At 37.7% G+C, this 17022-nt stretch overlaps 1 protein-coding gene across 15 annotated transcripts in view; it reads right to left on the reverse strand.

The window, feature by feature from the left end:
- The window catches only part of Znf148 (zinc finger protein 148), a 136879-nt gene that overhangs the window by 101619 nt on the left and 18238 nt on the right, over nt 1-17022 (reverse strand). The window contains exon 1 of one of the 15 annotated variants that reach the window (XM_063225130.1): nt 5307-5492. The exons of the other annotated variants lie outside the window; for them this stretch is intronic. The gene's annotated coding sequence lies outside the window, so the exon portion shown is untranslated. Of the gene's footprint in view, nt 1-5306; nt 5493-17022 lie in introns of those variants that run through there. 15 annotated transcript variants of the gene reach the window in all.

Here is a 17022-nt window from a genome sequence, read left to right on the forward strand (position 1 = left end):
GGTATGGTGGTGTTCACCTATAATCCCAGTTATTCAGCAGGCTGAGGCTGGCGGATTACAAATTTGAGGTCAATCAGGGCAATTTAGAGTGATCCTATCTCAAAATTAAAAAGTAAATTTAAAAGTGGTGGGGATGGAGCTCAGCAGGAAGGGGTTTGATTCCCAGTTCAGGGAAGGCAATGTCAGGGTACCATTTTTTAACATATTAAAAATAAGTAAAATTTTTAAGGCAAAGGGTGTTTGATAATGCTAAAATATTGATGCTTTCTAAGTGACATGGTATAATTAAGCTTTTTTCCCCCTTCTTTGATACCAGAAATCAAACTTTGGCCAGGCCGGTGCTTATGCCACAGAGCTATATCCCCAGCTCTTATAATTAACCTTTCAGCAAGACTTAACAGAAAACACTTCTTGCTCATATTACATTGACACTGGAAACAGACTGTTTTCTTCAAGTAAATGGGATATTTTTTCCAAGTATATGAACTGAAGTTAATGAAAACTTAAAGCTAACTTACCATAACAAAATATAATCTTTTATTCAAAAAACCAAAAGGTAAAGCTGAATGCAATTGCATATGCCTATATCCTAGCACTGGGGAGGCTGACTCAGGAAGATCACCATGAGTTCAAGGCCAGCCTGCACTACATAGTAAGACCCTGTCTCAAAAACAAACAAACCAAAAACACTCTAAAGCATTTTTCATAATAGCCCTAACACATTTTTAGAGTTCAATAAATATACTGTAAATCAGAAAGGGCCATAAAGAGAAATATAACATCTCTAGAAAATAACCAAGTATATTAACTCAAAGTTGTGTTTATATAATTTTATCAAGGAATTACAAACAGTAGTCTCTCTGGTAACTCAGAATCTTCTGGTCCTTAGCTAGTGAGTTTAAATTGCTAAACTAGTCACAAATAAAAACTTATTTTAAAATACTATATCCCTACTAAGCTCTTACTTGCCCAGTGTTCTGACACAAGCACGCAAAAGAGCTTATGACATTGTTTTCAATTATATTCCTTCCCGATATTCTTTCCCCCTGAGCTGGAGTCTTCCTATGTTGTCCAGACTGACCTCAAACTCTTGAAGTCAAGCAACCCTTTTGCCTCAGCCTCCAAAACATCTGGGACTACAGGTACAATGTCAGTGCGTCCAGTTCAAAATTATTTTTAAGCATATATTTCTATAGCTATTGAACAAAAAAAATTAAGAGCCATGACACTAAAACTATACTAAAAATTATATCTATGCTATATGCTACTATTCACTACTCTACTATTTGTCATATATTCACCATATATTTGTACAGACATCACATTCTACTTTTACAACTGTTAAAACAGCTGTAGAAATTAAACTGAACAAAGCACAGTGCAATCCATATACAGGAAATAAAACTGTCATCAAATTATACATTTTAATAAGTCCTTTAAAAATCTGATTCGAAACATTTGCTCTACAATCAAGACATTACTAAATACCTCATAATATGGTAACACTTTCAGGCCTGACAAATGATCTTAAAAAGTTCATACTCTGTTGAAAACATTTTCACAAAAAGCATACTCACCTTCTTGCCTCATTTTTTATCAAAAGCACTAAATCAAAGTTGTCGTATATCACAGAATACAGCCAGATGTGTTCAGAAAGAAAGAAGCAAAAACACTGAAGCAAGACGGAAAGGGAAACGCCACGCACTCATATAAAGTAAAGTGTGAACCCACACCCGTCTTTAAAATCTCTTTCTTACAACAACCTCTCCCGGGCCACGCAAACTCCACTGCCCCCGTCACTTGTTTCTAGAACCCGAAGTCTTTCAGCATTGCTGCCAAATTCCTTTCTCCTTCCACTCTCTTTTCTGCTTTCCCCTCTCCCGTGTCCTCTTCACACAGAACCAGGAGAAAAGCGCAGTGCGCTGGAAACTAAACCCCGACAGCGAAGCTGCAACCCCTTCCCACCCCACACCTGCAGTCCCACTTCAGAGTTCCTGAATGCTCTCTTCTGCCGTTCTCTCCACTCAACACTTTGCCAACTGAGTACTCCCTAATTATAATCATTTGTCCAGATATAAACTATGATTAAAAATACAACTTGGGGTGTGAATCTTCTATCTACACAATTGATCAAGACAGTGGTTTTTAATTAGTCAAGGACAATAGAGGCAATACACACAACAATCTAAATACAGACTTCAATTCATATGGTATAAACTTTTATAAATACTTGATGATTAAGGCAATTTTCTACCAACACTAAGTTTAATAACATGGCACAGGTAGAAAATAAATATTTTAACCTTTCTATTATTTTGTTTTTGTAAGTGTTGCTTTTGCTTTCTTTGTGTGTGATGCTGGCCACAGAACTCCAGGACTTGTACTTGCTAGGCAAGTATTCTACCCATTACCCATTATTTAGTTTTGAAAGACTGGCACTACTCCAGTACACTAACAGATGGTCTACTTATTAATTAAGCCAATATTTTTATCACTAATTCATTCAACATTTTCAACTATCTAAAATATATCTATAGCACTCTTAACTGTTAAGATATACATGAAATACCATGATCTCTGCCCAAAGACATTCACAATTTAGCAAGGATGGCAAGCACACGGACAGAAAATGTTTGTGGTAACAACAAAGTAAGCACTACGATTAAAGTTTAAGCAACTCATCGTAGAAAAACCAAGCAAAGTACAATTATCCTACTGCTACCTTTAAAGAACAGAATACAAAGATTACCTGTTTCAAGTTTTGCTCAGCAATTACCAGAACTTAACCTGCATCAACTCACTGAATCCAAACAAGTGTATCAGACAGAGTACAGAAATCAAACATCTCTAATCCAAAAATCCAAACTGTTCCAAAATCTAAAACCTTTTGAGCGCTCTATGACATTTCATGTCGTGGAACTCTGCTTCATGCACAAAGTTACTCATAAAATTATATAAATTGCTCTCAAGTTATGTGCACAAGGTATATATGAAGCATAAACGAAATTGATATTTATACTTCACTCTCACCCACAAGGAATCTCATGCATATACAAATATTTTCAAAAAAAGTTCAAACTGGGTATGGTGGTGCACGCCTATAATCCCAGGCTGGAAGCTACAGCAGGAGGATGACTGTGGGACAGCCTGGACTACGCAAGGAGACTGTCTCAGACAGAGAGACAGAGCAAGAGAGACACAGAGAGAAAGAGAATGACAGAAAATCAAATCCAAGTTCAGAGTGGTGGCATACACCTGTAACTCCAGCACTTGGGAAGCCGAGGCAGGAGGATTTTCAGGAGTTTCAGGTGGTGGTTTCAAGGCCTCCCATACCAAGAAAATAAATCCAAAACATTTTTCATCCCAAGGATTTTCAGATAAAAGATATTCAACATGTACACTTATTATTCACATTTACAGATAAGAAAAAAAAGGCTATACAATTTACCAAAAGAAACACTAATGACAGAACTAAGTATCATGGTCAAGAAGGCCCAGCACTTGTACAGGTGTACTGTCTCCCACTAAGCCCTTCCACCACCACACCTCAAACAGCCTCACCTTCCACTCTTCCCGCACGCTCTCCTCATCACCTAGACTCTGCAGCCTGTCCCAGGAGGACTACAGCACTGGCTGTACCCATGCGGAAAGCTCTTCCCCCAGACAGCCTCATCACCACTGCATGCGTCTGTCCAATGATCTTTTCTCAATGAGACAGTTTCCAGTCACACCACTGAAAACTGCAACCTCCCCCACATCCCTCACCCAATTCTCCTTTTATCCTGTTACTCCTTCTGTAGTCCACACTACCTCAACATACCATACAACCGACTTACTTCATGCTTACTTTTCTGTCCCAACTGTAAATTCCTCAAAGCAGGATTCTTCATCTGTTTTGTTCATTAGTACATCCCAAGAGCCTAAAACAGTGACTTGCACACAGTATATATACAATAGTACACACTTAGTGTCTTATCATTAAAGCCAAAGTTTAAACCAAAGTTTAAGCTCAAGAGTTCAATCACAACACATCACCTCTCAATTACTGACTCTCAGACGACTGAGCACAGGAGAAAATACTCTGTGAAATGCCAGAACCTCATCTCAAAACAACCTAATGAGATTCTTTCCCTCAAAGGTTTGAAACTCTCAACGACAAAAAGACTCAAGCCAGGTTTAGGGGATGCATGCCTTCCTCAGCTACTCAACAGGCTGAGGCAAGAGAACCCCAAGTATAAACCCAGCCCGTGCAATTTAGCAAAGACAGATACGCAGGCAGGCAGGCAGGCAGGCAGACAGACAGGCAGGCTGGGGATAAATGCAAACTTTATGAAACACTGTAACAAATGTATCACAAGGATTCTTAGCAAAACAATAGTTTACAGCTAATCCCAGCTACTGGGAGGTTGAGGCAAAATGCAAAGTCAGAGGCCAGAATAGGCTCTACAGAGTGTCCAAGAACAGCCTGAATTACATAGCAAGATCCTGCCTCAAATAACAAAACATCACAAAAGTATTCTGGTGGAAGAGATTTCTATGAATATAATTATTACCACATAACAGCAGCAAAGCAGAGAACAGACACTGCATTCTTGGCATATTTACAGACCACTGAGTTATATCCTTAGCTATGTGTGTCCTTTTAATTGATGGTAACTGCAATGCAAATTCAAAATTATTAAGACCCTAAAGAGATATTCTTTATGCATTTTAATTAAAAAGATTCATCTGTATAATGGTTTAATGTTATACTCTTTATGACCAGATCTACCTCAAGAAAGAATGAAGCACTCAAAAAAATGAATTCAAACAACCCCCTGTTGAACCATTTTCCATTTCTACTCGCACCAAAAATCAACACAAAATCTAAAAACCTTCGCAATCAATGTAGTTATTGCAATTTCTTGAGAAAGAAAACCCTTAACAGGTCAATTAGGTACTTAAAATGTAGCTGATCAAAGTGAGTAAAATAAAGCCATGAACTGAATTTTTCATTTGCCCTTGATCTGTTAAACCAACAAAACAGAAAACATTTGTCAAACAAACCACTACCCACATTAGGGAACACAACAATAAACATTTTATAACATCCTTAGGCCATAAATATTAGAGATACTTGTAAATCACCTGTTGCTGGGAGAAATAACCAAAAAGCTAACCCCATGGCAACGATGACCCTACATTATCCATCAACTCTATGATCTTCTCCCAAATGTACTGATTACTCTATGATCCTTTCCGAAATTTACTAACAACTTGGTACTTAAAATTAGTGAACAACAAAAGCCAGGCATGGTGGTACACACCTATAATCCCATCAGTCAAGAGGCAGGAGGATCACTGCAAATTCAAGGCCAGCCTAGACTACAAAGTGTGTTCAAGGCCAAAGTGAACTGCACCAGGGAGGGGAATTAATAAGCCACGACTAGACATGGTGGTAAACACCTGTGATCCCAGCACCCAGGAGGCATGAGGCAGAATGATATAAAGTTCACGACCAGCCTGGGGTACACGGGGAGTTCTAGGGCAGCAGGAAATTCAAAGCACAGCTCTGCCTAAAAAAAAAAAAAAAAAATTAGTAAGCCACTACAATCAAGGAAAAGTTGTTCTATTTCTACATGAAGTTTTACTGAATATACATTAGTTTTGTAAATAATCATAACATTTTATATACTATGATGATGATCGAGGTCACCCAACTTAAATGATCTCAACACAAGCATATTCTGATAAAATACAGTACTCCATAATTCAAGAAGACCTTTCACAAGTGACAATTCAATTGATCCTCAACAACCACCTGGGCAGGTTTCACTATTTGTCTCAGTTCTACAGATAATGAAATGAAGTTCAACAGATTACCCAAGGTCACACAACACATAAACTGACAAAGCAACAACTTCAATCAAATCCTCTACTTGTTAATAAGTGTCTATTCTAACAATGCCACAGGAAAGGTCAGTCTAAAGTTAAAATATATTTACTGTTACTCTTAGCAATGGGAGGTAGTATATACCATCACAGCTAGCCTACCTACTTTTAAATAAAATGGTGTGGTTTAATTTTTAAAACTGGTACTTATACAATCTTTCCTAGGTTTCCTTCAGTCGTTCCATTACACAAATACGTGTCATAAATCAGGTAAAGTTTCTGTTTATGTGCATAGTAACTCACTGTAAATTGTTTTCATTTTAAATTGTGTTTATTGGTATTACATGCCTGTAACTCCAGAGAGGCTGAAATAGGAGGATCAGCCGGAGCAACTTAGCAAAAGCACATCTTAAAATAAAAAATAAAAAGGGCTGGGGAAGTAGCTCAATGATAGAGTGATTGCTTAGAATGGCCTGGGTTCAATGCAGAATACCAACACACACACATTTAAATGCGTTCATTAAAAAATTTGTAAATGAATGAGAAGGGAGAAAAGGAACAGGGAAGGAAAAAAGGGTTGAGAAAAAAGAATTGAAACAAAAAAGGAAACAAAGCTTTTGTAAATAAGGAGGGGAAGAGGCACTGAAGGGAGGGGAGAGGAATGAGAGAAAAAAAGACATGTACAGGTACAAATTCCCTAAGAGGAATGCTATCATTTGTATATCAAAAATGTACCAAAGAAATAAAAATTAAAAAATACATAAAAACTTGTAAATGGGCCCCCAAAAGTACTTCCAGTGCATCTTTTACTGTCAAAAGTCAGTCTTTATCTCAACTCTGTATAGAATACCTGACCAGATTAATGCCAGGCACTGGTCGCAATATAACGGTATGCACACACAGAAAAGAAATGGGACAGTCCTAACCTAAAGTATTACCTCAAAACCTGAGCTCTGCCATGAGTTAATCAGAAAATGCCTCTAGAAGTGACTGCAAAGGAACCCGGTGACTGGTCCATAGTGCCTGTAACCGCACTTATTTTAACACATCGTGAGATGTTGGTAAAATGTCTTTTAAAATGCATAAGTTTACTTATCAAATTCATCACATAGAAACAATTCTACTAATGTACAAGGGACATTTTCATATTTGGGGCCAATTTATTCTTGATGAATGAGAAAACTAAGTGATTCCTACATTTTCTCGTTTAATCTATGAAGCAGTAGTAGATAAAGATGATCGCATATTATACAGTTTTTGGGCTTATTATGGAAAATGTTGAGTAATATTAAAGTACTATGATGCATTACTGAAATAAACATCTTAATACAAAGGTTGACGAAAATATAGCGAATGCTTAAATTTTTTAAAATTCTTACAATAAAAGACATTGTGCCACTAATACTGCCCCTTACTTTACAAATTATCCTGTCATTCCTGCCAATGTGCCTTTTACGATAATGTATTTTTAATTTAAACATTCACTGGGCTGGGGATTTAGCTCAGCGGCATAAGTGCTTGCCTATCCAGCCTGAGGTTTGAGTTCGATCCCCAGTACCAAAAAAAAAAAATTTTCACTATTTCTTTCCATCACCCCTCATACAAGTAAGCTCTCAGACACACCTCTGAAGCTACAAAATCATTAACTCATTTAATTAACAAAACTCAGTGTATGTAATATACACGTAAGAACTCTCATCCATTTCCTAGTGCCCTCTTATGTTTTTGCTTTTTTGGTTTTGTTTTCTAAGACAGGGTCTCACTATGAAGCCCAGGTTGGCCTCAAACTCAGCAATCCTCTTGCCTCTGCCACCAGAATGCTGGGATTATAGGAGTGCACCATCACTCCCAGCTTCCCGGCACCCTCTCGCATGGGTACCACTGAACTGGAAAAAGCTTCCCAGGAGCCACCAGATGGACTCTGTATCAGAAATGCAACCTTACATAGTACTCAGAAGTTCACAAATGGTGTAACCACACAGCATGCCCTATTTCATGACAGGGATGCCTCCTGAGAAATATCTAGCTAGACAACTCAATTACTCGGCAAAAATTAAAGAGCCTCCCCAATTTAATACATAAATAGAAAAGTACAACACAATGAGAAAAGACTAAAACTGAGGGAAACAGAGATGAATCGGATGGTGGAGTTAATAGCCAGGGTAAAAATGTTTCAGAAATCAATTATACATTGTCTGAAACAAGTGAAAAAAATGGACAATTTCAGCATAGATATGCAAAAGGAAATTGCAGAACTAAAGAAACGTAGGAACAAATTTTAAAAGCTGCTAGATAGGCTCAATACAAACACAAAGATAACTGGGAAGAGTCACTGAACTTGAAAACAGAAAAGCAGAATTTACCTAAACAGAAAGCAAATAAATGGGGCTAAGGGAGGAATCAGTCTTAAGGAACCAATGATAAAGGTTCAAATCCATATCTTCAAAGTCCCAGAAAGAGTGTGGGACTGAAGAAATAATGGCCAAAGATGTTTCACATTTGGCAAATACCTTGCAGTTCTAAAAAGACTGAGCAAACCCTGAAGAAAATCCTAAATAATCTATCCTGAAGGCTGAGGGTATAACTCAGAGGTAGAGCACTTGTCTAGGGTACACTGAGGCATTGGGTTTGATCCCAGCACAAAAAAACAAAACAAAACAAAGCAAAACCACAATGACGCATCATAATAAAATGTTCAAAATCTAAAAGAAAAAACCATACAAGTAGCCGGAAAAAAATATGGCACATTAAGCATAATGAAACATCAAGATTTCTCATCCACAAGCCAAAAATAAAAGTGGCACAGTATTTTTCAACCATGAGGGGAAAAAATGTTACCACGCAAGAATTGTATACCCCATGAAACTAAACTTCATAGGTAATAGAGAAATTTGTCTATGGCCATAGCACCGCACCGGATCTCGTCTGATCTCAGAAGCTAAGCAGGATCAGGCCTGGTTAGTACTTGGATGGGAGATAATAGAGAAATTTAAAGTATTCTTAAAAGATGAAAAACTAAACAGAAAGGAAATGAGCTGAAAAACAAAACAAAAAACCTGGAGTATAATAATGGAGGCAGAAACAATAGGAAGAACAGAAATATACTGTGTGGACTGCCAACTGGTAGTCAACTTGTATCACCTGGCTAAACTGAATCAGAGTGGTAGGTACAGTGTGGATGGCCCACCTGAGGACTGCTGCCAACAACATAAAAAGGAGAACTGGAGAGGAAGAAGTGGTGGTGTTAGTTCTCGTGTTGCCACTGGTTTTCCTGGAGGAGGTTGTTGAGTTTCTTTCCTAATACAAACTTGGCTGTTCTCACTGTCAGAAGGGCACTGGGACTCACTGAGAACATTCTCGCTGAGAATGGCTACAGTTCACTTTGGGGGAGCTCTAGTCCTTACTTTGAGCATCAGCTTCCTGGCTCTGAAGGTGAAGATTGTGTGCTGTTCAATCTCCTGGAGAGGCTCAGTCGCTCGCTGGAACTCCGTTGTTATCAATGTCAGAGGAGCTAGAGACCTCACTGTCACTGAGAATGGCTGTGGTACCTTGGGGGGAGCTCTGGTAAGCATCACTTCCTGGCTCCAGTGCAGAACCTTCAGCCTATTGGCATAAACCCTTCAGCCCACTGGCACAGATTTTCTAGCTTCCACCATTGACCTTTGGGCCTTCCCAGCGCAGATCTATGAAACAGACTTGCATGAGACACTGTCATGGGCTCTAGGTCTTCAGCTGGACTCATGCAAGACTCTGCTGTAGGATTCAGGACCTCAGCTGGATTCTCTGGGATCTTTGGTGTGTGGACAGATTTTCTGCACTTTCTGTGTCTGACTCTTTGGGTGACAATTATAAAATTAATCCTATAAATTGTGTCCTGTATTAAATTGTTTTCCATGCAAATCTCAACTACAACATATAGGTACACACAAGAGACTACCTTTTCCTTGATTAGTTTTAAAAATCACATTTGATGACTAGAAAAAAATTAAACACAACTCAATACTTAAAAAACAACTATATTTAAAACTGGAGAAGATAACAGATTTAAAAAAGAAGTGAAGTTTTACACTTCAGTTGGAGTGACAAAATGTTAATATAAATAGACTGTTGTCAATCACTAGGAACAACCGCTAGGAATATTACACCCAGAGATAAACTAAAACCATTACAATTAATCAAGATGGGATCACAGGAAATGTTCAAGTAATCCACAGAAGGGCAAGAATTAGAAAGATAAGCAAGAAACAAATGGCACGCTTTTAAGTGTTAACATATAGACAATATCCCAAATGCCAATTGTCTAAATAAAGCAATCACAGCGGAGACTAAAACAGTTTTATAAATGACCCAATTATATGTTGCTTACAAGAAATTCAAATTCAGCAAACTGAGCAAACTGAGTAGCAAAGATACAATTTTTTTTTAAAAAAGCAAAGTGGCTACATTAGCAAGATAATCAACAGGATCAACCTTGCATATGTATGACACTCTATTCAACAGCAGAACATATTTTTTTCAAACACCCATGATATATTCTTAAAGATACATTTTGTCTACCAACCACATAATGAGACTCAAAAAACTATTAAAAGTTGAAATGATAGGGTGTATCCTGACCGTAATTCATCAAGCACTAACAAGTAATACAAACACAAACAAAAATCTCTAAACAGAAATAAAACACACATCTAAATGGTCCATGGGTCAAAGACGACTCAAAGAAAAACTTTAAATATATAAATAATAGTAAAAATAAAAACATGACATCAAAATATAGGGTCGGGGTTGAGGTTATAACTCAGCAGCACAGCATCTGCTTGGCAAACACGAGGTCATGAGTTTGAGTCCCAGTACCAAAAAAAATAAAATAAAAGCACTTAAAATATGGAGTGAGGTACTGGAATGGTTAGAAGCAAATTAATAACACTAAATTCTTAATTAAAAATGAAAAAAGATGTCATACCAACATATTATTTACCACAAGAAACTAAAAAAAGGCAGAATGAATCCAAACCAAGTAAATGGGTAGAAATATAAAGAACAGAAACAGAAAATCAGTGAAATGGAAGATAACAGATTTTTTTAAATCAATAAAACAAAACTTCATAAGCCTATAACAGTAACAACAGAACAAAAAGGAGACAGTATCAAAAATGAAATACAAGACAGTCAGCATGAATACAAGCAACTTTATACTCTTAAAATTGACATTAACGTCTCAAAAACACTACCAAAATTCAATTAAGATAAAAAATCCAAAATAAATAGCTACACCAATCATTACAGAAAACTGGTTCTTAATTTAAAAGTCCCCAAAAGAATCCATCAGAATAAGCATGTCAATGCTGAACTTTAAACAAATATTTAATGAACACAAAATTTTCGGTCCGGGGTTTAGCTCAGTGGCGTTAAGTGCCTGCTTGGCAAATTGTGAGGTCATGAGTGCGATCCCTGGTACTGAAAGGAAAAAAAAAATTTTTTTTTCAAAAGATCTTCCCCAAGACACAGAGCATTTCCTAACTCATTGATAAAGTCAGTATTACTGATACTGAAATAAGACAAAAACAACATAAGAAAATGAAAAGCCAAAGTCACCAGTGACCTCAAAGTTACGCATTCTCTGAATGCAGCATAGACACAAAAGTCTCAAGAAAATATTAATAAACCAAATCCATCAAAACATGAAAAGGATTATACACCATGGCAAGTAGGATTTACTGCAGGAATACCAGGTTGGTTTTAACATCTGAAAATCAACTAGTGTAATCACCGTAACAATACAACAAAGAACAAAAATCTTTACTTTTTGACAGCTCAACCTCAGTAGGTGGAGGAAAACATCTGAGGAAACCCAACACCCTTACACAATAAAAGAAAAAAAATTCTGAACAAAGTAGGAAGAAAAGGGACTTTCCTCAACTTGACAAAGACCCTCTATGAAAAGTCCAGAGTTAATAGCACACTTAATGCTGAAATAATGAATTATCCTAAGATCAGAAACAAGACAAGGATGCCTGCTCCTGCTACATCTAATCAACACTGTAATAAACAAATTAGGCAAGAAAATGGAATACAAGGCATTAACACTGGAAAGGCAGTGGAACTATCTGCTGCTAGTTACAGAAGACCCTAAGACTTCCCCCGATGGGGAGGGGATGAAGAAAAGAGCTAACAGGTGTGTTACATGCATGCACCAACTTCCCGTGAGGACATTATATAGTGTAAATGAGTACAGTTAAAATTTTTAAAACAAAAATCTAGTGAAAAAATTTAATAAATTTAACAAGGTTACACAATACAAAAGTATATAAAAATCAATTTTACTTCTATACATTAGCAAAACAAGTAAGAAAATGCCCTTCATAATACCACAAAAAAATATTTAGCAATAAAATGAATGAAACAGGACTCAAACTACACAGGAACACTACAAAAATCTCAAAGAAATTAACAAAGACCAAAACAAATACAGACATATGGTGTTCACATATCAGAAAACTTAATAACGTTAAAAGAAAAATACTTTGCTAAAAACTGACCTACAAAGTCAATGAAACTCATACCAATATCCCAGCAGCTGCTGGGCATGGTGGCGCACACCTGCAATTCCCGCACTTGAGAAGCCAAGACAGGAGGATCACCAGGAGTTTAAAAACCTGCCTGGGCTAACACATAGTGAGACTATTTCAAACCCAACCACACCCAAAAAAAGAAAAGAAAAGAAGAAAAGAAAATCCAGCAGCTTAGTCACGTAGCTTAAAGGACATAAGGCTCGGATACTTGGCAAGTATGAGGCTCTGGAGTCAGTCCCCAACACCTTAAAAAAAAAAAAATTAGAAATTTAGTAAGACCTTAAACTTTCAATCTCCTATGGAAAGCTTCATATTTCATGACATGGCAGTAATTTCCTGGACATGACATTAAAGGTAGAGACAGACAACAAAAGCACAGACAGACAAGAGGAACACAAACTAAAGGGCTTCTACCTACGAAATAAATGAAACAGAAACGATCAACAGTGAGAAGGTATGGCGACTGGGAAAACTCTGCGTCTAACACTCAAACACTGCAGAAACTCCTACAACTCAATAGCAAGAATCAATGACAATCAGGAAACACCAAACACGGTATCCTGAGTTAAAAATGGGCAGGCTGGCAGTATAGCTCGCTCGGTGGCAGAGCAGTTATGGTACTCAGCTCACCTGAAAGCCCTCAGTTCAAGCCTCAACACTGAGAGGGGAAAGGGGGGAAAGCTTGCAGAGACACATCTCCAGAAACATACAAATATCCCACGGGTGCGTAAGAAAGTGGTCAGCATTCCTATTCACTAGGAAATCCAAATCAGAAACCACAAAGAGCTACCTATCACCTCACACCTCTTAGGATGGTCTTTAATAGAAATGTAAACAAATGTTGATGAACATGTGACAGAAACCTGGTAATCTGTGGAGTGGGATCACAAAACAGCATAGCTACTGTGCAGTTTATGGAGGGTCCTCAAAAAGCTAAAATAAGAACTACCATATGTTTCAGTAACCCCATTTCTGGGTATTTATCCAAATGAATTGAAATCAGGTTCTTGAAGCGATATTAGCAAACACATTCAAGATGTGAAAATGAACTAAATGCTCATCAGCAGAAGAATGGATAAAAAGACATTATAGTACAAACATACAACAGAATATTATTCAGCCTTAAAAAAGGAAACTCAACATGGATGAGCCTGGAGAACACTGTGCTGTGTGAACCAAACCAATCACAGAGGATATAAAGTTTCAGATACACAAAAAGAAAAGGTCTTGACATCATACTGCACATGTAAAATTTTGTTTTATATCTCACTGTAATTCTAAGTTTACTGTTACAATTCAGATATACATAATGATCACACATCACGAACGAGTACATGACACATCTGGACTTCTTTTTTCTCATTCTCCTTCCTTTCTTTCAATCCCTCTTCCCCTCCATGTTACACGTTTTATGTCACTTTTTCCTTCTTTTATCTTTTTTTTTCCTTTTCCCTTCCTTCCTTCTCCTCACCCTTACCTAAATTCCCTTTACTTTAACAATTTCATCTTATTTTACACATTTGGTTCTTATTTATGCTTTGTTTCTCCCACCAGAAAAACAATGCAATATTTACATGTCTGATCTATTTTCCTACAGAGTGTGGTTTCAAGGTCGGTCCATTTAGCCTAAGTATCTCAAGCTTATTTGTCTTTATGGATGAGTAGTACTCCATTGTATAAAACAAACCACATCTTCTTTATCCATTCATCAGTAGGTGAGCACAACTGTGCTGCTACAAACATGGATGCAGACATCTAGCTGTGGTGTAGTGCTTTTAACTAGGACTAGAGGTCCCATTTGACTCACTATTCCCATTCCTGGTGTACTGCCAAAAGAATTAAAGCACATTCCACAACTGTGTATTTGGATATTTAAAATTATAACAAGGTAAATCTCAAAAAAAATTTTTTTTACCCTCTTTTTTCATGGTACTGGAGTTTGAATCAAGGGCCTCACACATGCTAAGTAGGCAGGCACTCTACCACTGAATCCCAGCCCTCAAAATTATTTTGTAACAAAAAAATCTATTGTGTTTCAAAGGCATTACTAACAAAGTGTAGACAATCAACAGAATGAGAAATATTTTCAAATCATATCTGATAAAAATCAAACATCTAGAAATATATAAAGAACACTGATAACACAATAAAAAAATCTATTTTGAAAATAAGGGAAGGATCTGAATAGATATTTCTCTAAAAATGAAAATCAAGCCTGGTGGTACCCACCTATAATCCCAGCACTTGGGAAAATGAAGCAGAAAGCTCTCTAGTTAGGCCACCCAGCAAGTTTAAAACCAGCCTAAACACACAATAAAACCATGTCTCAAAAAGCAACAAAAGCCTGGGTGTGGTGGTTCATGCCTATAGTCTCAGCACTTGGGAGGCTGAGGCAGGAAGACTGCAGCAAGTTCAATACCATCCTGGGCTACACCGTGAGTTCAAGGCCAGCCTAGATCACAAAGTAAGACTCTATCTCAAAAAAAAAAAGTAAAGAAGCTATAGTAAATGTGAAGCATATGAAAAGATCCACAACACAGCCACCAGATTGACAAATCGAAACTGCCTCTACTATCCCCGCACTACCACAGCTAACACAGAAGGCTGTGACCCTATCTCCATCAAGCATGTAGGGGGCTCCCCACAACCAAGCCATCAGGTCTTTATATTCAGCAGTTGAGTGTCCTTCAATTAAGTTAAATTATCCTATTATCTACTGTTGTGTTTTATGTCTGGATGTCCCCCCAAAGCCTCATACAGGAATGAGTGCAGGCTTCCAGAATTTGTGATTAATTCATGATCCAATGCTGGGATTATGGGTGTCTGCCAGGGCAGGTGCCTACACACAACACAAGGGACACAAGTCTTCTCTCCACGCTCCTCCCTCACGGCTCACTGTTTTTCATTACCATGAACTGTTGCCCTCTGCCATGAGCCACCCAGCCTTGGAGCCAGCCAAGTATGAACTGAAACCTCTAAGAACTGTGAGCTAAATAAACCTTTCCTTCCTTGACTTCGGGTATTTTGTCTGCAAGGAGAAAAAAGTAATTAAACACATCTACGTAAAGAGATAAACTGCTCTGATCCCACCTTCACACACCAATTACAGGTTGTTCCTAACTAATCTGCTACATAATGTGGGTTTTCATAACCTGCTCCTCAGTCCAGTTACTTTATTAGAGTTGCTCACAGATATTTATGCTTACTGGCTCATTAATACTCATGCTTACTTGCTTCCTATGCAGGTTATAACAAAGGATAGTGGCAAATGCCAGATGGAGAAAAGACAGTGTCAGATCTGAGGAAGGGGCACAGGGCGTCCATGTGCACTTCAGGAGGAACACCCTCCAGGAAACTCTTCCACAAGTTCACCTCCAGAGACCCCCCAAAGCCAGTCCTTCAGGGATGTTTTGTGAAGACCAGGTAGCAGAAAGGCACAACTGCTTACATCACTGGCCACTGATAACCCTCCCATCTTTACCCCTCTTCTCAGAAACTGAAGGACAGAGCTCCAAGTCCCACTCATTACATCAAGCCTTGGTTTTAAGATTAGGAACTTTAAAATCAGTTCCCACCCTAAAGCTACCTAGGGGTGATCAACCTCAGTCTACTCATTAGCATACAGAAGAAACTCATTGCTTTTGCTATTCCAAGGATTTTAGGAGTTGTGTCAGGAAATGCATGTGGTATCACTTTTAAATACCACTTCACCAGTTGAGTAACAAGGTTATAACCAAAAAGACAGTGTTGGCAAGGAGGTAGGGAAAACTGGCATCTCAGAGAGTGCTGGTCAACTGTAAAATGGTAAGACTATTTTCAAAACAGTCCACAAGTTGCTCAATTGGTCAAACGCACGGGGCCCATATAGCTTACCAATTCCTCTCAGGAGGAGTGCCCTGAGTTTGAAACCAGCCTAAGATACACAATGAGTTCAAGGCCAGCTTGAACAAGGGTTTTTTTTTTTTGACCCTGTCTTTAAAAAAAAAAAAAAGACTGCAGTTCTCTAAGAAAGATTAGACACAAAAATCAACGGCACAGCACAGTACATCTACAATCCCAGTACTCTGCTTAAGACTGGGCACTTAGTCACCCTCTCTCAACAAAATCAAAAAGGGCTGGGGATATAGCTCCATGCAAAGGGCCTGGATTCAATCCTCAGAACCTCAAGAAGAAAAAAAGATCAATACAAATATGTTTGACAAGGGAATAAAAACCATTCAATTGAGGAAGGATAGTCTTTTCAACAAATCATGCCAGAATAATTGTATATCTACACGCCAAAAAACAAAAATGTTACATCTCACAACCACATCCAAAACTTTGAAATATATTGTGAATTTAAATGTGAAACATAAAACTAGAACTTTTAAAAGATAACACAGCTGAAGTCTTTGAGGAACTCAGCAAAGTTGTTGGACTTGGCACTAAAAGCATCCTCCACATAGGAAAATAAACTGGATTTCATCAAAATTAAATGAAAACAAAATTAAACTACAGACAGAGAAAATGTTTGCAAACCATATGTCTAACAAAAGTCTTAATTATAGGCTATTTAAAGAATCTCAAAGCTCAACAGTAA

This window comes from Cavia porcellus, unplaced genomic scaffold, assembly GCF_034190915.1.
Source record: "Cavia porcellus strain 051 isolate PalLab524CR breed Dunkin Hartley unplaced genomic scaffold, mCavPor4.1 scaffold_15, whole genome shotgun sequence".
NCBI lineage: Eukaryota > Metazoa > Chordata > Mammalia > Rodentia > Caviidae > Cavia > Cavia porcellus.